Consider the following 25371-nt stretch of genomic DNA (forward strand, 5'->3'; position numbering starts at 1 on the left):
GATTATATTAATAATTGCTTAATATAATTATACATTAATTATTTGCTTACATACTGTTGATGTGATCTCTCTCCTTGTGTTTGACTCATAACTTGAAATTCCCAGGCTATTTGCTATATATACTCAAATTCTTAAAATATGTTAGCCCCTTGGAGACAGACTACAGAAGAACTAGGGTGGAAATTATAAAAAACTAGTTAAAATTATGAAATTCTCTCTAATCTTAAGATATGTTGCTTAAGGATTTTTAAAATTCTGCTTTATGTTATCAATGGAAAAAATTATACTTGTTTACTTAGCTAGATGGCCAGTGTTTTTGAGGGCAAAGACTTGTCTTAGTTAGATATTTAAGAATTTCTAGTTCATGGAGTATACTCTGAAATGTTTTGAATATTTGAATGCTTAGCACTAACTGAACTGGCAAAGTATAACAGTCATGCCATGTGAATGGTGACCCACAAAACTGTATTAAAATGACAGTGTTGATGAACTAATGATTTCTCTGTCTGGAACAGGTATAGCACATATGTTTAGGGAGACAGCTAGGTGTTGGGAGCTCATTTGGAGTTAGCTTTCATTTTGATCACAGAGAACACATTTCTGTTTAATACTGTGATTAGAAAGGGTAGATTTGTTAACTAAGGGACCTCATATTCCACTGAGGGGTGGGTATGCCAACACAAACTAGATTAATTGTAGAGTGTTTTCTGGGAATTTGAATCTTGGCTGGTATATCTGCTAAAATACTTTTCTTGGTGGCAAATTTGATGTTTATAGTGCCCTTTACTGATATAAATTTATGTTAGGTAAAATAAAAAAAAGTCATCGAATGTCTGTGCTATCTGGGAAGTATAGGAATGAATCTGAGGCAGGAAATTACAGAGAATGACAGATTCAAAGGGCTAAGCCAACACTGAAGCCTCTATTTGCTCTAGATTATCTGTTTATTCTTGATGGTCTGGAATGCTTTTTTAATGGTCATATTTGTGAAAAACAAAAGGTAAAGTTTAGGACTAATGTATTTATGATTGGAGATCCTCTACCCATTTGTGCTGCAACACACATACAATAGAGCTGAGTTTCTAGAATTGACAGCATTAGTTGATAAAGCAGAAAAACAAAACTCACCCCACAGAGGGAGATAGTGGGTATATATGCCTGTCTTAGCTTTGGATCTAAGCAAGTGAGAAAAAGAGAAAAATCTCATGAGAGTTCAGGGCTAAAATTCATACTATATGTATGGTCTCCAAAACTGTAGGCTGGAAATCGATTTTAGAATTGGTTCTGTGTTATTATTTTAATGTACTGCTTAGAAGTAAATACAAATTCTAGTTAAAACAATATGACATCAGCTGAGACCTCAAAGAATTTCTGCAGAGATGATTCCATGATTCCACAAGCTGATGATAAGGAAATTACCGAATAAAATAGGAAATAAGACCTCTTGTCAGCAAAAGCAGAAAACCACTGAAACAGGTCTGCAATGACTATGGATCTTCAATTTTAAAATAATGTGTTTAAATGTTTATAGAAATAGATTGTGTGGGCCTGTACTATGAGAGACAATACCATCCAACTTTCCTGAGTAGATTAGAAAAAGGTAAAACTTAAGAAATATGGAAAATGTAATAACTGAAATTAGAAACTCATTGGCTAGACAATGTAGAAGGTTAGACATAGTTAAAGAATTAAACTGGAAAGAGAGAACAGAAGAAATGATTTGAATTCAGTTCTAAGAGACAAATGTATAATGACATATTAAGAGAAATGGGGTATAGAATGGGAAGTCCAACATGAAATATAATTAGTTATAGAAGAGAAAAGAGAGGGTAGGGGGCTGGTAATATAGAGTGGTCAGGTATTTTCTGGAATTGAAGAAGAACTTAGATCTGTGTAATCAGGGAGCCCTAAAAATTTAAGAAGGATAAATACAAAGAAATTCACATCTGGATGCACCATAGTAAATCTGAAGTATAGCACCAAAGACAAGGATAAGATTTTTTTAAAAAATAGCTAGAAAGAAATTGAAGTGAATTAGAAAGGAACAACCAGTAGATTGAGACAGTAGAATTATAACATAAAAGTATTGAGAGAACAAACTGTCAACTTAAAATTCTGTACCTATCAAAAGATTTTTCAAACAAATGGGAGAAATTAAGACTAACAATAGTCTTTTATTAGAAGAACTTTTGAAGAATACATTTCAGAACGAAGAAAGATGATTCTGGAAGAAGGCTCAGGATGTAAGGGATGAGGTGTGTATCACAAGTCTTATTTATCTCTTCATATTCCCGTGGCTCATATTCCTATGGCCCACCTGCTTCCCAGACCCTCTGTCACTTGCTCTGCTTCAACAACTACTGTGTCCAATGGGTTTGTCTCTGGCTTGTGCAGTTCTACTGCTTGGGGATAGCTAATGATTTAGCTTCCTTGTCTGCTGTTGGGTCAACAGGCTAACTGACTGTATACCTTGTATCTCTAGCTATTTTTGCGCTTTCAGACTTGGATGCAATTCCACATGGCAGGATGTAGGATCTCTATCCCAAGGTGCCACTTGGGGGCCAAATGAAAATCTTGGAATTGTAGGAAGAGTTAATTTCCTATAACACAAATAAAAGGCATACAACTCAAGAAGTAAAGCTTTTTTGCAGATAACAAGATACTCCATGTAGAATATCTGAAAGACTCCACCAAAAAATTGCTAGAACTGACACACAAATTCAGTAAAAAGACATTCCATTCTCATGGATTGCAAGAATAAATATTTTTAAATGTCTATATTACACAAAGCAATCTATATATTTAATGCAACGCCTATCAAAATATGAATAGCATTTTTTTACAGAGCTAGAACAAGCAATCCTAAAATTTGTATGGAACAAGCAATCATAAAATTTGTATGGAACCAAAAGACCCCAAATAGCCAAAGCAATCTTGAGAAAGAAAAGCAAAGCTGAAGACTTCACAGTTCTGGACTTCATGTTATATTACAAAGCTGTAGTGATCAAGATAGTATGGTACCGGCACAAAAACAGACACATAGATCAATGGAACAGAATAGAAAACCCAGAAATGAACCAACAGCTACATTGTCAATTACTCTTTGACAAAGCAGGAAAGAATATCCAATGGGAAAAAGGCAGTCTCTTTAACAAATGGTGGTGGGAAAAATGGACCATTTTCATACACCACACACAAAAATAAACTAAAAACAGGTCAAAGTCCTAAACATGAGACCTTTTAAAACCATAAAAATCCTAGAGGATAACACAGGCAGTAACCTTTTTGACATTGGGTGTGGCAACTTCTTACTAGATGTGTTTCCTGAAGCAAGGGAAACAAAAGCAAAACAAATTATTGAGACTCCATCAAAATAAAAGCCTTTTGCATCATGAAGGAAACAATCAACAAAACTAAAAGATAACCTACGGAATGGGAGAAGATATTTCCAAATGACCTAGCTGGCAAAGAATTAGTATCCAAAATATATAAAGAGCTTAACCAAACTCAGCACCTCCAAAAATAAATAATCCAATTAAAAATGAGAAGAAGACATGAATAGACATTTTTCCAAAGAAGACATCCAGATGGCCAACAGACATGAAAAGATACTCAATATCGCTTATCATCAGGGAAATGCAAATCAAAGCTACCAGGAGATACCACCTCACACCAGTCAGAACAGCTAAAACCAACAATGTAGGAAACAACAGATGCTGGTGAAGATGTGGAGAAAGGGGAACCCTCTTGTATTGGTGGGAATGCAAACTGGTACAGCCACATTTTAGAGAATCACCATTGAAGAAAGTTTCAAATCATCAGGAGGATGCAACATTGCTAGCTTGAATTCTTCTAATAACATATCTTTGAAATATATAAAACAAATTTATACACTATAAACAGAGACTGAAAAGCCCACAGCAGGGATCCCTAGGTGGCTCAGCAGTTTAGTGCCTGCCTTTGGCCCAGGGCATGATCCTGGAGTTCCAGGATCGAGTCCCATGTTGGGCTCCCGGCATGGAGCCTGCTTCTCCCTCCTTCTGTGTCTCTGCCTCTCTCTCTCTCTCTCTGTCTATAATCAATCAATCAATCAATCAATCTTAAAAAAAAAAAAAAGCCCACAGCATAGTGAGAGATTTTTTTATTACACTCTTTTGTAAATGTAAAGCCAACTATTTGAACAACATAATTGTTACGAATTTTAACATTTCAACGGTTTAAAACAATATAAACTTATTTCTTGTTTCAATAAATAGTTTAACACCTGTTAGACTAATTTATGTGCCTAATTTGTAGGAAGGTGTATGTGGCATGTGGGGGCCCAGTGCAGTATGGTCATTCAGGCACTCAGGTCAACAGATGGTCTCAACTCATCATCTCCAAGATCACTCTGAGTATCAAACTCTAACCAAAAAGAAAGCATGGAAGATCATATAGGAATTTTATATAAGATAGCTTAAAAGTGGCTTATTTTACTTCCATCCCTATTTCATTTGCCAGAGCTCAAACATGTCTGTGCCTAACTGCATGAAACACTGAGAAACATTAAGTTCATCTAAGTATAAGGTCAATAGTTTATTTATTTTTTAAAAATAAATTTAACAAATATTGTTAAGAAATTCACATCTGGATGCATCATAGTAAATCTGAAGTATAGCACCAAAGACGAAGATAAGATTTTTTAAAAAGTAGCTAGAAAGAAATAGAAATAATTTACAAAGGAACAAGTAGATTGAGACAGTGGAATTATAACATGAAAGTATCTAGAGGACAAACTATCAACTTAGAATTCTGTACCTATTTAGAGAGAGTGAACGAGTGAACGAGCTAGGTGGGGGGAATGGGGAGAGAGAATATCCAGACTCCAGACAGACTTCCTGAGCCTGACTGGGGGCTCAATCTCACCACTCTGAGGTCATGACCTGAGCTGAAACCAAGAGTCTAATACTTAACTGACTGAGCCACCCAAATGGCCCTAAGATCAATATTTTTAAAAAGCAAGTTGTACTTTTATGCAAAGTATTAGAGTCAAAATTTTAACATAACAGAGATAAGAATATATAGTATTAGGAACAATTCCTATAAAAGATATTCAATTTGTGGGAAGACTTACAGAAGGCCTGAATAAATGGAAAGATATTTTAGGTACATGGATAGGAAGATCCAGCATCATGAAGATGTCAGTTCTCTCCAAATTGATCTAGAGATTCAGAGCAATTAATCAAAATCCCAGCAGGAATTTTTGTGGCATTCAGTAAGGTGGTCCTCATGTTTGTATGAAAGAGCAACGATACTCCTTAAGACGATGAATCAAGTTGTGGTGGTAGCATGGTGGCAGGATGCTGGTCTAGCAGAGAGTAAGGATTAATATAAAGCTGCACTAATTAAAATAGTGTGGTACTGGCACAAGGCATACAGCAGATTGAGAGAATAGATTGAAGGTCTGGAAACATGATTTATGGCAGGGCTGGTACTCTACAATATTTAGCAAAGATGAACTATGCAATAAATGGTGCTGAGAGAGTTACCCATAAGGGAAAACTATGATATGGATTTGTACATACCGCCATGTACACACAGAGATCAATCCCATTAGATCGAGGACACAATTGGAAAAGACAAATCTTTAAAATGTTTAGAAGAAACTAAAGGAGAGTACCTCTGTGTTCTCAGAGTAGGAAAGGATTTTTTAAGAATCAATAAACAGAAGTGTTAAATATTAAGGTTAAGTCATATAAAATCAACTGAGTTAAAACAAAGAATCCCTGTTGATCAAAGGATTCCTAATGGAGATTTGAATATAAATGATAAATTGAAAGGAGGTATTTGCTGCAAAAATAACTAATTTGTTAATACCCACAGTTGATAGATGTTACCTATGATTTGGTAAGAAAAGGTGGTCTGTTAGAAAAATGGGCAAAAACCCTATCTCACATTTCACAGAAAAGTAAATACAGACAACATGAAAAAAATTTAATATCATGTTTATATCAATAGTTAGAACCCAGGAGAAATGTGAGATTTTAGCTTCCTTTTTATAAATAAGTTTATTTTTTAGTCTTGAACACTACACTCCTCCTTTCATTCTTCTTCATTAGCCATTTTTATCTTTTTTATCTACTGCTTAGCAGGATAGGCTGGTAAGTAAAATGTAATTTTGAAAGTCACAAGTGGGTCAGTTCCTGATTTTTGCTTTTATCTCAATTGAACGAGTCATGTTTTTCAGTTCAGTAGAGAAAAAAAGAAATTGATCCTTTTGTTTAAAAATCATCAAGTTTACAATTGTACATCTTGAGCTATCTGCTTTTTAACAATAGACTTACATTAAGATAATTATTTGGCTTACTCTATTAATTCATGCATCTGGCCTTTAACACACCCAAGTTATATTATTATTCCTGGAAACTAGTTTTCTGTACTACTATTTATAATTTTCTATATGTGAATAATCTGTTCACAGCACTATACCCCAATACTTAAAGTTTTGACACAAGCCTGACACAATCACAGCCACTTAAGTTTTATTGTTAAGGGCAAAAATTCTGACTCGGCTATGAAAAGAAATAGAGCAAATAATATTTGCTTACCCAAGGAGTTCAAGTTCACTGGAGTACCTCATCTTTTTGCTTGAGGACCCTGGAATAGGGGAAATCCCCTGCCTCTCAGACAGATGTATTAGTTCCAGAGAATAAAGGTGTATGTTGTCACTTACAAGCTCAAAAGGAATACTGCTAATGTTTAATTATTTTCAAGGGAAAAGTGCAATGAAGTCATGGAGAAGTTGCAGAAGGAGAAAACATTGTAATGCATGATTCATAGTCAAAATTGTACATAGTTTAGTTTTTCTTTATGTTTTATATCCTGTGATTTCCGACATTCACAAATTCTATATTCTGCTCTTTTTCTGGTTCACCATTTATTCAGTTTTTGACAGATTTTTGAGCCAATTACATGCCAAGTACCCTCTGGGTGTTTGTGGCACATTAGTGAACAAAACTAACAAAAATCCTTGTTTTCCATGTTACTGTACATAGAAACCCAAAAGACTCCACCCCAAAATTGCTAGAACATGGCAGGGTACAAAATCAATGCCCAGAAATCAGTGGCATTTCTATACATTAACAATGAGACTGAAGAAAGAGAAATTAAGGAGTTACGTAGATCAATGGAACAGAATAGAGAACCCAGAAATGGGCCCTCAACTCTATGGTCAACTAATATTCAACAAAGGAGGAAAGACTATCTACTGGAAAAAGAACAGTCTCTTCAATAAATGGTGCTGGGAAAATTGGACATCCACATGCAGAAGAATGAAACCGGACCATTCTATTACACCATACACAAAGATTAACTCAAAACGGATGAAGGATCTAAATGTGAGACAAGAATCCATCAAAATCCTAGAGAAGAACACAGGCAACACCCTTTTTGAAGTTGACCACAGCAACTTCTTGCAAGACACATCTATGAAGGCAAGGGAAACAAAAGCAAAAATGAACTACTGGGACTTAGTCAAGATAAAAAGCTTCTGCACGGCAAAGGAAACAGTCAACAAAACTAAAAGACAACCTACAGAATGGGAGAAGATGTTTTAAAATGACATATCAGATAAAGGGCTAGTATCCAAGATCTATAAAGAACTTATTAAACTCAACACCAAGAAACAAGCAATCCAGTCATGAAATGGGTAGAAGACATGAACAGAAATTTCTCCAAAGAAAACCTACACATGGCCAACAAGCACATGAAAAAATGCTCCATATCCGTCATCATCAGGGAAATACAAATCAAAATCACTTTACCAAAACCAATGAGATGCCACTTTACACAGGTGAGAATGGCTAAAATTAACAAGACAAGAAACAACAAATTTGACGAGGATGTGGAGAAAGGGAAATCCTCTTGCTGTTGGTGGGAATGCAAGCTGGTGAGGCCATTCTGGAAAACAGTGTGGAAGTTCCTCAAGAAGTTAAAAATAGAGCTGCCCTATGACCCAGCAATTGCACAATTATGTATTTACCCCAAAGATACAGATGTAGTGAAACGACAGGACATCTGCACCCCAATGTTCATAGCAGCAATGTCCACAACACCCAAATTGTGGAGCCAAGATGTCCTTTGACAGGTGAATGGATAAAGAAGATGATGTGTGGGGTCACTCAGTGAGTGAGTAAGGGGAGTGCTTGACAGGATGAGCACTGGGTGTTATACTATATGTTGGCAAATTGAACTTAAAAAATTAATTAAAAAGAATATAAAGAAACTGGCAGGGAAGCTACTATAACTTTCTTTGGGTTGATGAGTGAGGAAACTGAATGGGAAAAGACAAACCATGAAAGACTACTAAGTCTGGGAAAACAAAGGGTTGCAGAAGGGGAGGTGGGTAGGGGATGAGTGATGGGCATTAAAGAGGGCACATGATGAGATGAGTACTGGGTGTTGTGCTATATGTTGGCCAATTGAATTTAAATAAAATATATAAAGAATAAAAATAAAAACTAGATTCTGGTGATGAAAGGCCCTTCTCCCCCAGTCCTTCCTTGTCTTCATGGGGCTTGAATTACAATGGTGGAAGGCTGGCAATAAACAATACACATAATGAATTAGTGAGTTAAATGGAATGTCAGAAATTGCTATATACCATAGAGGAAAGGAATAGAGCAGGATAAGGGATATTAGACTGTTGACAAGAGGTGGTTGTAAGCTTGAATAGGATTTTCAGGATAGGCTGGCACAGGAAGGGGACATCTGAGCAGAAATGAAAGGAAACAAAGGAGTATGTCAGGCTGATATTTGGAAAGAGTGTTTTAGACAGAGGGAATAGTCAGTGCAAAGGCCCAGGGCAGAAGCATGCTTGGTGCACAGAGTGACAGGAAAGGGGCCAGACTGACTGGAGTGGAGGGAGCATAGGGGAAAGGGAAAGTGATAGGGAGTGAATTCTGAGAGTGAATGCCTGGGACTGGACGGAGGAGGGTCAAGTGTTGAAGGAAGGCAGGCTCTTTGAGATTTGTAAGTCATCTACAGAACATACATTTTTGCTCCAAGTGAAAGAGATGCCTATGGGTACCCTAAATGGGTGAGCACAGACTGCTGGGGAGCAAGTGAGCAAGGAGAGAACCCAGTTGGGTTGCTGTTGTGTTGCCAAGCAGAGATGTTCCTGGCTGCGGCCAGGGGAAAACAGTGGAAAGAATGGAAGCGGACAGATTTCCTGACAGATTGGATTTAGGATTTAAGAGAAAGACAGAAGTCAAGCATGACATCGAGGTTCTGAGCAGTGCAGGAATGTTATCATGGATAGAAATAGTGATGACTGCATACAGAGCAGGTTTGGGGGGATGGGAGGAGAAAACCAAGAGTTTGGTTTTAGCTGTTTAGAACTTGTGCTATTAGAAATTTAGGTGGAGTTGAAGTAAGACGTGTGGGCTGGAGATTATATGGAAGACCTGACATATACTGATTGCATTCAAAGCTGGGAGTCTGATTGAGATGGCCAATGGAGTGGGTAGGGATAGAAAAGGGGTGTTTCAGTGCCTGGGGTTAGGATCTCAGAGTGACAAAGGGCAACCAGCAGAAGGGATGGGAGACTGAAGGACCAAGCTGGTAGGACAGAATTCAGGAGAATGTGGGGATCTGGTAGCCAAGTGAAGTATATCAAGGTGAAGAGAGAACTCCATTGTTTTAAAAGCTGCTGAGGGGACGCCTGGGTGGCTCAGCAGTTGAGCGCCTGCCCCTGGCCCAGGGCATGGTCCTGCAGGTCTCAGGATGAAGTCCCACACCCGGCTCCCTGTCTGGAGCCTGCTTCTCCCTCTGCCTATGTCTCTGCCTTTCTCTCTGTGTGTCTTTCATGAATAAATAAATAAAATTAAATTTAAAAAGCTGCTAAGAAGTCAAGTACCTAGAGGATTGAGAATGGGGCTTCAGTTTACCTGAGAGGGGAGGTTCTGGTGACCTTGATTAATAAAGGCAGTATCTTTGGTGCAATAGGCGCTGAAAGCCTGAGGGAAGGGGGTTGTGGAGAAACAGGAAAGAAATTGGACATAGTGAAATAGCTAAAAGTATAGACTACTCCTCTAAAGAGTTTTGCAAGAAACATGTCTGTTTTCCAAGGAAGGTTTCCAAGGTTTCCAAGGAAGATCAATTTTCATTTATTAATAATATCTCATTATGTGGTCCTTAAGTGGAGAATAAATAATTCCTTCCACATCATGGGCATTCCGTGGTTCTTTTAAGTGCTTTTGTTAAGTGTTTTCTCATTTAGTTAGAGAAGAGTAAAGTAGCTGCTAAAGAATCCTCATGGCAGGGGAAAATTTGGGGGCTGTTTTTGTATGTTATTAAGAAGAGAGAAATAAGAGTAGGCAAAGAGAATAAGCCAACAGAGAGGGAAAATTTGAGGATGGAGAAGAAAGAGAAGAGTGTTCCATGCCTCCTTCAGTTTCTTTTTCTACCCTGAATTTCACTCTCTTATTTCCTCAGGTCGTTTCTCCATAAAATGCATTTGTTACTTGGCTTATCTGGGTGACACAGACTTTGGAATGTCACCCATCAGGACTTCTGTTCATAATAGAGCAAAAATGATTTAAATTGTAAAAAGAAGACTATGAAAAACCAACAGCAGGTAATAGATGAAGCACTTCAGATTTTCACAAATTTTCATTAAACATGAACGTATACTTTTAAAGGATTTAGAGTTTGAAGTTTACTATGACATTCTAGAAAGCATGAAAATAACAAGGCTGTATTCCCTGATGTTCTAGGGAGGTTTGGAAGGGCCAAGAAGAGTCTGCTTTCTCTGGTCAAATGTAGAGCAGTCATTTGCTGTAGTGTAGAAGTCACCTTCAGAGCTGGTGGTTTCTGTGGTCATTAGTTACCAGAAGCTGGAGATGGAATTGACATTCCATAGGAAATACTGGAGAGTGAAGAAAAATGCCTAAAATATTCTAATACAGTCCATTCTTTATAGCCTCACCTGTGACCTTCAACAAGTCATCGAATCTTCCTGCTGAGCAATCCATCCAATTCACTCTTAGATTTATCTATGTGTTCACATTCCTGTTTGATTTCCCACATTAATGGTTCTTGACACTTTGCCCTTCTTAGGACACTACTGTCTTGTAATCATGGCAGGACTTTAGGTGTAAGATGTCTAGTGTTTGGCTCACTTGATAGAACAGCTATTCTAAGAGCATTTTTGCATGGGTATGGGGATTCCCTGTCTTTTTGGCTCCCCTCTTAAAAGAAAAATGACTTCAAGTTGAGATTTCAACTATGGAAGAGTGGCTATTCAGTGATCATGTATGTGTATAGGAGATGCCTAGAAATAGGTATTTTGGAGCTTTTAAAAACTTAATCCTAATTTCTATACTGTGTTAAGTTTAAGCATCTCAAAGCCTCAGAGCATTAGCCATTTCCTGGTACTATTTTCTACATATTAGGAGTATACCTTGCATTCTTAAGCTTGAAGCTTAGAAATTCTGATTAAAGACCAAAGACATAAAGAATATCAAGAAATGAGAATAGCTTATCCTGATAAGTACTGTTAACATTATGTTTGTGGAAATAAGCTAAATAAGGCAACATCTATTCCTTGGTTATTATTTTACTGTTCACATATGCTGGGCACTCTGAGGACCTTTAATAACCTTCAATGCTTACTGATTCAGATGCTTATAATTTGATACCAGCGAAGTGCATCACTAGAGGAAACGAGCAGCAAAGCCATAAAACCTTTGATTTACATCTTGGGGCTATCTGGAGTGAAATTGCTTTTCCTTTGTGGGTTGCTTGGAGAAAGAGACTTCACCATTGGTGGGAAAGAGATTTGAGCTTTATGGTTTCCAAGGAAGATCAATTTTCATTTATTAATAATATCTCATTATGTGGTCCTTAAGTGGAGGATAAATAATTCCTTCCACATCATGGGTATTCCATGGTACTTTTAAGTGCTTTTGTTAAGTGCTTTCTCATTTAGTTAGAGAAGAGTAAAGTAGCTGCTGAAGAATCTTCATTTTAAGACCTGGCTATAAGTTATTGCTCCCCTGTAGCTTCTTTGGGCATATGCTTAGGGAGAGGGAGATAGTTAATGAAAAATATAATTATATTCCTTTTCCTTGGCTAGGAAGCACCAGTGTGAATGCTTTATGGTAAGCCTGATTCTTAAAAACAAAAGAGTTTTGTGGCAAGGCAATTGATTAAGAAGGAAAGTACAGAGAATGATGACCTTTGTACAATGACAGAGAAAGATGAAATTGAAGTTAAAAAAAAGAAAAATAAATAGATTCATTAGACAGTCTGAGGTTGCTATGGAAGGTGACTTTATCCTTTCCTAATGATTAAAAAAATTTTTAGCAATTCTTAGAAATGGTTCAGTTAAGTTATTGATGGTACAATTACCAAGTTCTAGGGAGTCTCAAAGACACAAAGGGAGAGATAAATGATCCCTTGTGGTTTCTACCAGCCCAGTGATCTAGTTTGGAAGACCAGACATAGGAAGATAGTATAACTAACTTTATTCAAGTCTAGAAAAAAGAATAACTAAAGAACAACCTGGGTTTCATCTTCAGGGTATATGGTTTATAAGGAATGGGATTTCCTATTTGTTGCCCTACATGACCCTAAAAATTATTTACCCAAGCTGAAGGTGGCAACCTGGAGTGAATATCGGTGTTTGCCTATATTGGGAAGGTTTTCTGAGGTCAGTTTCAATGGGAAGGAAGGCTTTGGTTGATTTGTGAAGCCAGAAGGGAAGGGTAATGGCAGCATGGTATGTTTGCTATTCAGGTTTTAGATCAGAGATTGGCAAACTTTTCCTAGAGAAGGCCAGACAGTAAATATTTTAGACTTTGCAGGGTGTACAGTCACTTACTCAGCACTACCACTGTAGTGTGAAAGCAGTCATAGACAATATGAAAATGAAAACAATTGAAAGTGACTGTGTTCCAATAAAACTTTATTTAGAAAAACAGGCAGTGGGCCGGGCTTGGCCTATGAGCAATAGTTGCTGATGCCTTTTTTTTTTTTTTTAGACTATTAACCAAGACCCACCAGAGTCAGAGTTGGTAGCTCCTGGCCAATGCCATTGTATTTTTCCAGACACTGCTTCACCCACTACAGAATCTATAGTGCTTCCACTGAGATTGTCTGACAATGCACTTTCTCAGGGGTAAATGCTGCAGAGGAAGAAAGCTGTGTTACAGTAAACACTGATGCTTTGTCAAAGGAAGTATTTAGGCAGCACTACTTGAAATGCAAGTGTACAACCTTGGCTACATTGGAAGCAAATTTCTAGGGGAACTGTCAGAGCATAAAATTAGGTCTAGTTGGGAAGGAATGCAAGCCCCAAGGAACGACTAAAGTGAGACAGCAGGATGAAGAAAATTAACAGTGGGATGAGTTAAGAGCTTCAAAAGTATGATATTTTTCACAGGATCAGTGCCTCTTGAGAATGATATTTTATGCAGTTTATTCAATCTTTATTGCTTGAGTAGATTAGAAACTCATCCTGTACAACCTGAATGAAATGACTCCAATTACAATATCTTCTATTATTATGCCTCCCAAATCCTGCCAAGTCACACCTGCACAGGCCTGACTCTGAACAGAGTGCCATTGTGAGTGTACTTTCTAGAAAGGGAACTTTAATCCGTTCCTAGTCAAAAAGAAATTCTAGTCTCCTGCCAAGATAATTGTATGTTTTGGCCTGAGCGGAAGCCATATTGGTAAGGTCCAATGTTACAAGATTTGAGCAACATCAGCTCACCTATTGAAGAACTTATTTCCCTAAAATTTACTGACGTGCTTGAGCTTTCCAAAATTACACTTAGTCTTTAAAGCTCTGTATCTCAAATGTGCAAAACAAAAGCATCTGATTAAAAGGAAAGTAAAGAAAGAGGCTTCAGGAGAAGTTTTTTAGGTTTAGCAGAGAGAATGGGAATCATGATATAGCTATGAAAGATGAAAGGGGGATGACTTCCAGTTTCATGATGAATCTGATATGCAAGTCTTCAGTGTTACTGTTTTCATGGCATCATTTTTCCAATCTCAATAATTCACAGTTGTGAAATAGAAATTTATATACTGATTTGAAGTGAAGGATATATTTGGAACCAATAAAGAGAACAATAGATAGGTAGTTAGAGGGAATTGAATGCCATAGAAATATGGCAGGATTCCATTTTTACATGACAACTCAGATGTGCACAAGGGAACTGTCCTTTGTATGTCTGCAGTTGGGGATGGTGGGAAAGGCCACAAGAACCCTTAGTTTTGCTGCTTATAGAAAAAATAATAATTTAAAACTATTCCTAATGGTCTTCAGCCAGTTTCAAGTCAGTTTCTCTTTTGTTTCTCTTCTCCAAAAAAGTCTCCCCTCATTTGCTTTTCCCATTCGGCATCAGATGCAGAGAAGCCTTATGGCCTGTAGAGGGAGGACTCCATGCAAGTGGCGTCCTTCCCTGCTGAATTCTGCTGATACCTGCTTGACCTCCGGCCTCTCAGTTTTGGTGTCTGTCTGTATTTCATCCCCTATTGAAGTGACTGGGGCTCTTGTTGCTTAAGGTCTGTACTCTCTGTGTGGTTAGGTACAACATACTCGGCCCTATCCAGCTGTCCTTACGAGCCCACCTTGGTTCTTATTAGTATAAAGCCTCTGAGTCCTCCCCAGGTCCTATCTTTAGCCCCTGATGTATAGGTCCTTACCTCGCTGCTTCCACAAGGGGTGGGGGAGGTGGGCAGGTGGGGGATTTCCAGGCCTTGTCTACACTTGCCAAGTTCCTATGTCTGTTGTGATGCAGCTGGTTCTGGCCAGCTGGCCCACAGGACCCCGGAAGGTGGTCTCCTCCTGAGAAACCATATGCGAAGTAGGGCACAAGCTCCTCTACAAGATTCTGTATTCTTAAATGTCTCTTTGATTCAGGACTTAGAGCAAAGGCTTTAGGGTTGAGGCTATTAGATCCTGGAGGGACCCTGGCATAGTCCTAATCCTCAGGTCCGCTCTGACATTTCTCTTCCTACTGATGGGATTTCTGTTGCTCCTATATAGGGGCTGCCCTCTATCCTCCTTCTGCACATCACAGCAGACTGGTGCGGTTCTTGTTGTCCTTATCCTCTCATGTCCTGTAGACTTGGAGCGACCAACCATCCTGGTTTGCCTTTGACTGAAATGGTTTTAGAACGAAAGTCCTGTATCCTAGGAAATCCCTTGATCCTGGGCAAACACTGATGGTTGCTTAGTCTACCTGTGATAAATGGACTAAATGGCCAAGCTTTAGTGGCCAAAGGGCTTTAGGGGAAGGAAAAATAGATGACTCAGAAGGAAACCACATGTGAAAGTACAAAACTACAAAATATTTTCCTTCACTATAGAAATAATGGTAGATAGTTTGTTTCTATTACACATAGCAACTAATGTGTGGAAAAGGAGCTGGTGTCACTGTAGGATTAGAAACTGGCCAAAAACCAATCTATTGCAAGTTAAGTGGCTGCCACACGTGTGAAAACTTCCCTCTGATTGTAGAAGTTTTTGGTCCAGAAAGCTAATTGTAATCAATTTTTTGAGCAACTGGAGTAATTTAGGAGAATATCTTACTGCAAAATAACTTTTAATCTGAATCCTAAAAGAAATCTCAAACTTGGACATACACATGTGTTAAAGCAATACACATTCAGTTTATATTATAATAATGTTTGAAGTTGGATTAAGAAGTGAGGCTGGAAATGAAAACTATTAGCAGATTACTAAAGCCATGTTTAATTTTAGGCTGTTGAAGGAAGCCCAGGTAGCTTCTCCTGGGTATGTGTACGGTAGCTCTTGTTAGCATGAGGCAGGCAGTCTGAGATGCACCAGTGTGGCATCCAGGGGGTGTGAGAGGAAGTGAACACGGATCAGCACATCAGGCCTGCTAATGTCTTAAAGGTATATCTCAAGCCAGTGATGATTCAGGTGATAGCCAGCTTTGAAGTTTCTAAGGGGGTGGTAGCTGTATTCCCACAGGTGGGTATAGAGGAAGCCCATGGAGAGGACATGAAGACTGGAGAAGGATGATGGGCTAGTTGGACAGCTGTTCAATAGCCAGGTGGCTGGTGTTAGGGTAACAGGGAAGGGTTCAGAGACCAGCGGGAGTATGAAAAATCATATACCTCAACAGAAGTTTGATCCTGGAATGGGCATATGGGGGCAGAAAAGCAATAACCCAAGAGACCACTTGGGAGTCCAGGAAACTTCAGCGTGGCTCCTAACACTGGATGTCATCAGAAGCTGTAAAGACCGAGGGAGCCAAGTGAGTGGTTTGTGCTACAGCTAACAGAACATTACACTACTATGTTCAAGTGCAGTTTGTCTGGATCCCGAGACTGGATGAGCTTTCAGCTGGGGAGACCTTAAAGGAGCGGGGAAGGTACAGGTGGGTAATTAGGACTAGGGACATAGTTGCCTGTCCAAGTGTTACTTTATTAAATTGCCTTCTTTCTACACTGCCTCCAGCCAACAAACTTTGTTTCACCAGAATGTTCAATTGAAATAGGAATGTAAGAGCTGGAAGGGATTCATTTATTTACATGTTCATTTTTAATAAATAAATATGTATTGATTATTTGCCTGTGTTGGGTGCTGGGGTCAAAATTAGAACCAGTTGAAGGAAGAACTGTGTTCTTGAAAGGAGAATCAGACAAAAAACACAGGTACTCACAGAGCTGGGATAGGAGAGCCAGAGAGGGTGTGGATGCACATTGGAGAGGGGGGCATCCAATTAGTCTAGACCGAGAGGGCTTTCAGCTAGTTTAACCTTCTCATTTTACGGTGGGAGGAAGAAAAGATTGAGAATTTTGTGTCACCTATAGCATCAAATCTTACATCTTCTGTGGCAAAACATTATCCTCTAGGTGATCCTAGGTGCCAGTGACCGCCCCCCTTCCTCCACTGGGTAGGGATGTACATAGTCTCACATTCTCTTAAGAATCCAGGTGATATGAGCACAGCCACATGAGTGGCTGTCATGCAAACTATTTGCATGGCTGCTGTCTTGCTTGCCCTCTATAAGATGGTGGAGTTCCAGGGTGGCGGCCAACCCCTCCAGGAGCACATCCCATGACAGGTCCTGGCCTCTGCATTCCTCTTTATGGGATGTTGACAATCTGGAGGACTGTGTGCCTCATCTTACACACTCCTGCTTGTAAGTTTCCCTAGGCATCACTTCACACCTGTCCTGTGTGATGTGCTGTTTGCTTTCCTCCATCCTCTCAAACTTCCATTTGCATCTGCCAGGCATTCAACACATCGGCGAATGTTCAGGATAAATGTCTGAACTGTGCATGGAAAACTAGCACACATCCAGAATTTGATAAGCACTGTTCAGTGTTATACAGAGATGGAAAAGTAGATTGTGGCGCTACTTCCGAACAGAAACCTCCATTAGGAAATTAAATAACCGTCTGGTCACCTCAAGTGAAAAGAAACAGTAAAAGATGGAACGCTGACCCTCTTGGAGTGCAAAAAAGTATTTAGTGGAACCGTGCAGCACTGGAAAGAGATCTGTGATTAAATTTCAGTTCTGCTCCTCTGAGTTTGAGTAAGTCACTTAACCTTTTAACATCTTTAAAAATTGGCGAATCCTGAGAATATTTTTGAGTTGTGGTAATTAAATAAAAAGCAAAAAGAGCACAACACAGAGCCTGGAACAGGCTGAAGTCTGATGCTCTTAAATGTTTATCAAATTGAGTCATACTAACACATATGCATTAATAGTGGAGAACCCCAAAGAGCACACAAAACAGCCTATAATCGAGCGCTAAATTGTGTGGAACACAATGGAGGAAGTCATGGAGGTTTATTCACAAGTGGGCTTGATGAAAAATTAGCTGTCACATTGGGGTAATGAATTTCACATGGCCTCAGTCACAGGATGCAGCCATTTAGATGCTGAATCCATAATTTTAGTTTTACATCAGATGGAAAGTATTTACATTTTTTCTGATTTTAAAAACAATATAGATACACTAGAAAAACATGAGCAATAGAGAAATGTTTAAAATCAAATCAACTATAAAACTCACTTCTAGAGATAACCATATTAATATTTTAAAAAATGCGTACATATCCTGTATGTATCCTGTTTTTTTTATATCTTGCTTGGGTTTAACTTACATTCTCTGGTGAGAAATTTCTTATTTAAAAAATTCTTGTAACACTATGTTTTTAATAGATACAAAACACAGTATTTCATTTCTGGATGTACGACATTATTTTAATTTATTCTCTTGATCTATTTAGAAAGATTTTTCTTTTATTTGCAATCAGCATCTCTGATATTCTATCTTTGCTGGTATTTGAGATCATTTCCTTTGAACAGAGTCCTAGAGGTGGAATTGAATGATCAAGTCAAAGTCCATGAAGATTTTAAGGTTCTTAGTATGAATTTCCAAATTCCTTTCCAGAAAAGTTGTACCAGGGCATTTCTTTCAGGCACAATTCATGAGCAAGCCCATCTTGCACAACCCCATACAGGAGTATAATTAGTATTTTCATTACTTATTTTTTAATATTTAATTTATTTATTTATTAGAGAGAGTATGTGAGCAGGGGGAGGCACAGAGGGAGGACAGAGGGAGAGGGACAAGCAGACTCTGTGCTCAGCAGAGACATGAAGCTTGATCTCCTGACCTTGAGATCATCATCTGAGCCAAAAATCAAGAGTCAAATGCTTAACTGACTGAGCCACCCAAGCACTCCCAAAAGTATAATTAGTATTATTAAACTGATAATTTGGTAAATGAAAAGTAGCATCTAAAAATGTATATATCCATTTGATGGGATGAGCACTGGTGTTGGCAATTTTTTTTTATTATAGTTCAATTTACCAACATATAGCATAACACCCAGGCTCATCCCATCAAGTGCCCACCTCAGTGCCTGTCACCCACTCACCCCCACCCCCCGCCCACCTCCCTTTCCATCACCCCTTTTTTGTTTCCCAGAGTTAGGAGTCTCTCATGTTCTGTCTCCCTCTCTGATATTTCCCACTCATTTTCTATCCTTTCCCTTTATTCCCTTTCACTATTTTTTATATTCCCCAAATGAATGAGACCATATAATGTTTGTCCTTCTCCCATTGACTTATTTCACTCAGCATAATTATGTTGGCAAATTGAACAATTAAAAAAAATATATATCCCTGGTTCATAATGAGGAACAATTTTTCTTAATTTTCTTTGGCCCTTTTTTTTTTTCAAAGGATTTTATTTATTTGAGAGAGAGAGTACACATGCAGAAGCAGGAGAAGGGGGAGGGGCAGAGGGAAAGGGAGAAGCTGACTCCGTTGAGCAGGGAGCCTGACATGGGGCTTGCAACATCCTGGGATCATGACCTGAGCCGAAGACAGATGCTTAACCAACTGAGCCAACCAGGCACCCTTCTTTGTCCCTTTAACTATTAATGCACTACTGCTTTTATTTTTTATTTGTGAATTATACTTACAGAAATAACCTACGGGGTGGTGGAAGGGGAGAGGGGCGGGGGGGGTGGGGGTGAATGGGTGACGGGCACTGAGATGGGCACTTGACGGGATGAGCACTGGGTATTATTCTGTATGTTGGTAAATTGAACACCAATAAAAAATAAATAAATAAATAAATAAATAAATAAATAAATAAATGCTAAAAAATAAAAAAAAGAAAAGAAATAACCTATTGACTGATTGATAAATTGCATTTTTTCCAGTTTATAGTGGTCTTTTATTTTTTTTTCTATATACAAGATTTTTTTTTCTTCACATAGTCCAAACATTTTTTCTTTTGTGGTATTTTCTCACGTGTAAATTTTTTCTGTGTCTCATGATCATTTAAATATTTGTCTTTATTTAATTCCAAATTTTTAAAAAACTTAGTTTTTTGTTGAGAAATGACTTTTCAAGCAGATATTAAGGAAACAGTAGGTATAATGGGGCATTGTAAAGAGTATATACATAAATTTACTATGTATAGAAACATAGTCTAAGATAAGTTGACATTTCAGATCAATGAAGAAAGGTTTGTCAATAGTTTCACTTACATGTTTTTCTTAGTGCTATTCTCTTTGTTTCTGTTTTATTTAGTTTGTGTGTGTGTGCATGTGTGTGTGTGATTGTGTGATGTTTTAGTGTATGTATATGGACTCTATTTCCTTGCATGTATTTTCTCCTGCATTTTTGATGTTATATATACAGTTTGTACTTTTATTAGTGTTTAAATTTAGTGATTAGTTTTTTTTTTTTTTTAAATTTTTTTTATTTATTTATGATAGTCACAGAGAGATTGAGAGAGAGGCAGAGACACAGGCAGAGGGAGAAGCAGGCTCCATGCACCGGGAGCCCGACGTGGGATTCGATCCCGGGTCTCCGGGATCGCGCCCTGGGCCAAAGGCAGGCGCCAAACCGCTGCGCCACCCAGGGATCCCAGTGATTAGTTTTAATTTTTCAGAAGCATACTTTGCTCTATATTTTCTATTGGTAAACCATAAAATGTTAACTTTTGAGACTTTTTCCCTGGAGGCAAGGTTATACTGCTTTTGTTTTCTTAAGCCAAACTTGGAATTCATTTCTGTAACATAGGATCTTGTCAATTTTATTTTTATTCCTTATATTTTGGATAGGATATGGAAAAAACATTAACATATAAATGTTTACAAAATACAAAAATATATGTTTACACACACACTATATATACAGACATATATACATTATTGACAGTGTTTATTTCCAAAAAAGCTTTATAACCATTAGTTATTTATACTTATTTAAAACAGAAACACAGAGAGTTTATTTTCTGTGCTTTCATTTTATTTACCCATGAATAAGAACTTGGCTAGGAAAGAATTTAATAGTTTAAAATGTTTTCCTGCTAAAATCATGTTGACATTGCTCTGTTGAAGTTCAGTATTTATTTCAGAGAAGTCTGAGGCCAATTTAATTTTTATTTCTTTTCAGATTACCTTTTTTTTTTCTAAAAATCTAGGTGCTTGAAATATTTTCCCATATCAGCCAATCATGAAATATCTGAATATGGTTCATTTACTCATTAATTTTTCTTTATATGTGGTGGACTTTTCTACTAATGTTTTTTTTCAGAACTTTTTATATCCCCTGTTGTCTTATGGGATGTGTAGAGTCCTTCTAATATCTCTAACTCTTACTTCTTTTTTTTTTAAGATTTTTTTATTTTAGTGAGAGAGAGCGAGTGAGAGGTGGTAATGGGCAGAGGGAGAGAATCTCAAGCAGACTCCCAGCTGATCGCAGAGCCTGACACTGCAGGGCTCCATCCCACCACCCTGAGATCACAACTTGAACCAAAATCAAGGCTTGGATGCTGAGCCGACTAAGCCACCCAGAAAGGGGAGAGAGAGAGAGAGAGAGAGAGAGAGAGAGAGGGGGAGAGAATATGAGTGGGACAAGGGGCAGAGGGAGAAAGAGAGAAAGAGAGTCTCTAGCAGACTCCCTGCTGAGCCTGAGCACAAGACAGGGCTCAATCTCACAACCCTGAGGTCATGACCTGAGCCGAAATCAAGGAGGCTTAACCAACTGAGCCTCCCAGGTGACCCTCTGATTCTCACTTTAATAGCAAGTTTCTGAGAACTTCTACTCCAGGACTGTAGATACCTAGTTGCAGCTACTTGTTTGTACAGGAAACTTCACCTCAAAGCTTTTAAGCACATGTCTCCCAATAGGACAGGGGCAGTTACCTGGACAGGGAAGGAAACTGAGTCAGGATCCAGTGGAAGTCTCAGACTCTGTATCCTGTATGAATTATTGTCTAACTGTCCTTCACCCAGGAGGTAGTGGGCAGGCAGTGGGGGCAGAGACAGTCTGTGCTCTGTGTGGCAATGGGCAGGGCATGAATGCTGGGAATTGGAGTTAGTTTCCCATATGGAGGCAGATGGAGGGAACATTCTAAGGTCCAGCTCAAGGGAAACAGTGAGGCCAAGAATGAGATCTAAAGAAAAAGTTTTGCCTAAAAAAGTAGATAAGAGGGAAAAATCATATTAGAAAGGCAGAACCCACCCTAATCCTGGATTAAAAAGTATGTGTGGCTGGTAGGACCTTATATGATGAAGGAAATGTTTTGTACCTGCCCTATTTAATGTGGTGGCAACTACTCACTGTGGCTGTTGAGTACCAAGGAAATTGATTTTAAATTTTATTTAATTTTAATAGCTGCATGCTAATGGTGGCCGCGAAATTGAACAGTGCAGCTCCAGAGAGGCTTCCTCTGACTAGGAAGGGAGCCATGGAGGCTGCAGGGTCAACTCTAATACCATCAAACTCCTAAGCATTGAAAGTTTCTCCCAGAGTTGGCAATAGATGGACTGTAAGCTTTGTAAATTGATTATTGGGAAGTTCTAGCACTTTCTCTGTCTTCATAGGTATTTTGGTGGAAATCTGGGGATCACTGCATGGAGGAATGTTAAATACCATTTTAGAGTATAAGTCCATCATATTCTCTCCCCACCTTTTTATTTCTGTCCTTTCTGCCTGCCGCCTTGCTATCAGTCTGTAAACAATGATAATAATCCTTAAGCCATTAAAGAATTTTTTGAGATAATATAGGATTTTATTTTTTTATTTTAAATTCAATTTATCAACATATGGTATAACACCCAGTGCTCATCTCATCATGTGCCCATCTTAATGCCTGTCACCCATCCTACCACCTACCTCCCCTTCTGTAATCCTTTGTTTGTTTCCCAAAGTTAGGAGTCTCTCGTGGTTTGTCTTCCTCTCTAATTTTTCCCCATTTCATTTTCCCTCCTTCCCTTCTGGTCCCTTTCACTATTTCTTATATTCCACATATGAATGAAACCATGTGATAATTGTGTTTCTCCAATTGACTTATTTCAGTCAGCACAATACTCCAGTTTCATCCACATCGAAGCAAATGGTAGGTATTCATCCTTTTTGATGGCTGAGTAATATTTATATATATATATATATATATATATATATATATCTTCATCCATTCATCTATCAAAGAACATTGTGGTAGCTTCCACAGTTTGGTAGTTGTGGACATTGCTGCTATAAACATTGGGGTGCAGTGTCCCATCATTTCACTGCATCTGTATCTTTGGGGTAAATACACAGTTGTGCAATTCCTGGGTCATAGGGTAACTCTATTTTTAACTTCTTGAGGAACTTTCACACTGTTTTCCAGAGTGGCTGCACTAGCTTGCATTCCCACTAACAGCAAGAGGGTTCCCCTTTCCACATCCTGGCCAACATTTGTTCTTTCCTGTCTTGTTAATTTTAGCCATTCTCACCTGTGTAAAGTGGTATCTCACTGTGGTTTTGATTTGTATTTCCCTGATGACAAGTAATGTGGAACATTTTTTCATGTGCTTATTGGCCATGTATAGATCTTTAAAAAAAAATTTTTTTAAAGATTTTATTTATTCATGAGAGGCACAGAGAGAGAGAGGCAGAGACACAGGCAGAGGGAGAAGCAGGCTCCACGCAGGGAACCCGACGTGGGAACTCGATCCTGGGACTCCAGGATCACACCCCGGGCTGAAGGCACGTGCCAAACCGCTGAGCCATCCAGGGATCCCCCATGTGTAGATCTTCTTTGAAGAAATTTCTGTTCATGTATTCTACCCATTTCATGACTGGATTGCTTGTTTTTTTGGATGTTGAGTTTAATAAGTTCTTTTTTTTTAAATTTTTTATTTATTTATGATAGTCACAGAGAGAGAGAGAGAGAGAGAGAGAGAGAGGCAGAGACATAGGCAGAGGGAGAAGCAGGCTCCATGCACCGGGAGCCTGATGTGGGATTCTATCCCGGGTCTCCAGGATCGCGCCCTGGGCCAAAGGCAGGCGCCAAACCGCTGCGCCACCCAGGGATCCCTAATAAGTTCTTTATAGATCTTGAATACTAGCTGTGTATCTGATATGTCATTTGCAAACATGTTCTCCTATCCTGTAGGTTGTCTTTTAGTTTTGTTGACTGTTTTCCTTTGCTGTGCAGAAGCTTAAGCCAAAATTTCAAAATGACTTTTTCTTCTACTTCCTTCTACTTTGGGCTCTTTGGAAACCACATTTTATTACATATAGGAAAATGAGTGTTGAGTTTTTTTGTCAGCTAGGTAGGGTGGCACATAGAGAAGAAATACATTCTTTCAAATTCTTAGGTAAGAGCTAAGCTTCTCAGTCATTTTACAGTACTATCTTCCTAAAGGATATTTTAAAATGAAAGAAAAATTGAATTTCTGTGCTCTCCATGTCAGGAATGAGTTTTTAGGGAGGTCACTTTGTAACAAATTAAACCACTGATTGATTAATTGATTAATTTAGTAATCAGTAAACATAGTTTTTGTTTTATGCAGGTCTCTGTGTTAGTTACTTTGGAAGAGAAAAAGAGGATAAAGTGATAGATGTACAGTGTGAAGGATACTTTTAGGGGCTTTCAGTTAAAATAAAGGTCCAAGAAAGATAAAAATGAAAACTTGTTTATATATTAAGTATATTGACTTTGCAGAAAAGAATGCAATTAGAAGAAATTTGGAAAGCCCTAGAAAATCTCAGACATGAGGTTTTTGTGTGTACTGAGACAGGTTTTGGCCTAGAGAAGCTGATATGTAAAGATGTAGGTAGCTTGTCTAAGGAAGAATGCTGAGCTCTAGCAGATTACAGTAATTTATTTTTTTAAAAAATTATTTATTTAATAGAGAGAGAGGGAGAGAGCATATGCAAATGCATCGTGAGGAGGCGCAGAAGGAGAGAGAGGGAGAATCTTAAGAAGTCTCCACACCCAGTGTGGGACCTGACATGGGGCTTGATCTCACAACCCTGAGATCATGACCTGAGCCAAAATCAAGAGTTGGATGCTTAATTGACTGAGCCACCCAGGCACCCCTAAAGTAATTTATTTTTATTTTTTATTTTTATTTTTTTAAAAGATTTTATTTATTTATTCATTGAGACACACACACAGAGAGAGAGAGAGGCAGAGGGAGAAGCAGGCTCCATGCTGGGAGCCCGACATGGGACTCGATCCCAGGTCTCCAGGATCACACCAGGGGCTGCAAGCGGCACTAAACTGCTGAGCCACCCAGGCTGCCCAGTAATTTATTTTTAATTAAAAATTTATTTCTGTCCTTTTTGAGAGATTCCACAAACACAAGACAACTTCTTCAGCACTTCTTCACCTCCTCTTCTTTAGAATTATGTCTTATAGCTTCAATATTTCTTTTGTAAGTAGAATCTAGGGTAAATCAGAATGAGTGATACATTGAATTCTTACATCATCCACATATGTATCCACTACATCCAGGCACTGGGCTAAGTGCTGGTCAGGGAAAGAGAGGCCCCTCAGCTCAACAACACTGCAAAAACTGAGAATGGATTTACACTTGAC

General features: G+C 38.4%; 1 long non-coding RNA gene across 11 annotated transcripts in view; it reads left to right on the forward strand.

Annotated features, from left to right (window-relative positions):
• Positions 1 to 25371, forward strand: part of LOC140604801 (uncharacterized) — a 119827-nt gene that overhangs the window by 24840 nt on the left and 69616 nt on the right. For 4 of the 11 annotated variants that reach the window (XR_012007607.1, XR_012007608.1, XR_012007604.1 and 1 more), the window contains exons 2-4: positions 10474 to 10615; positions 17258 to 17561; positions 22860 to 22899. The exons of 2 other annotated variants lie outside the window; for them this stretch is intronic. This is a non-coding gene — a long non-coding RNA (uncharacterized lncRNA). The remainder of the gene's footprint in view (positions 1 to 10473; positions 10616 to 17257; positions 17562 to 22859; positions 22900 to 25371) is intronic. 5 more of the 11 variants (XR_012007606.1, XR_012007613.1, XR_012007605.1 and 2 more) reach the window with 4 other exon arrangements.

This window comes from Canis lupus, chromosome 15, assembly GCF_048164855.1.
Source record: "Canis lupus baileyi chromosome 15, mCanLup2.hap1, whole genome shotgun sequence".
Taxonomy (NCBI): Eukaryota; Metazoa; Chordata; class Mammalia; order Carnivora; family Canidae; genus Canis; species Canis lupus.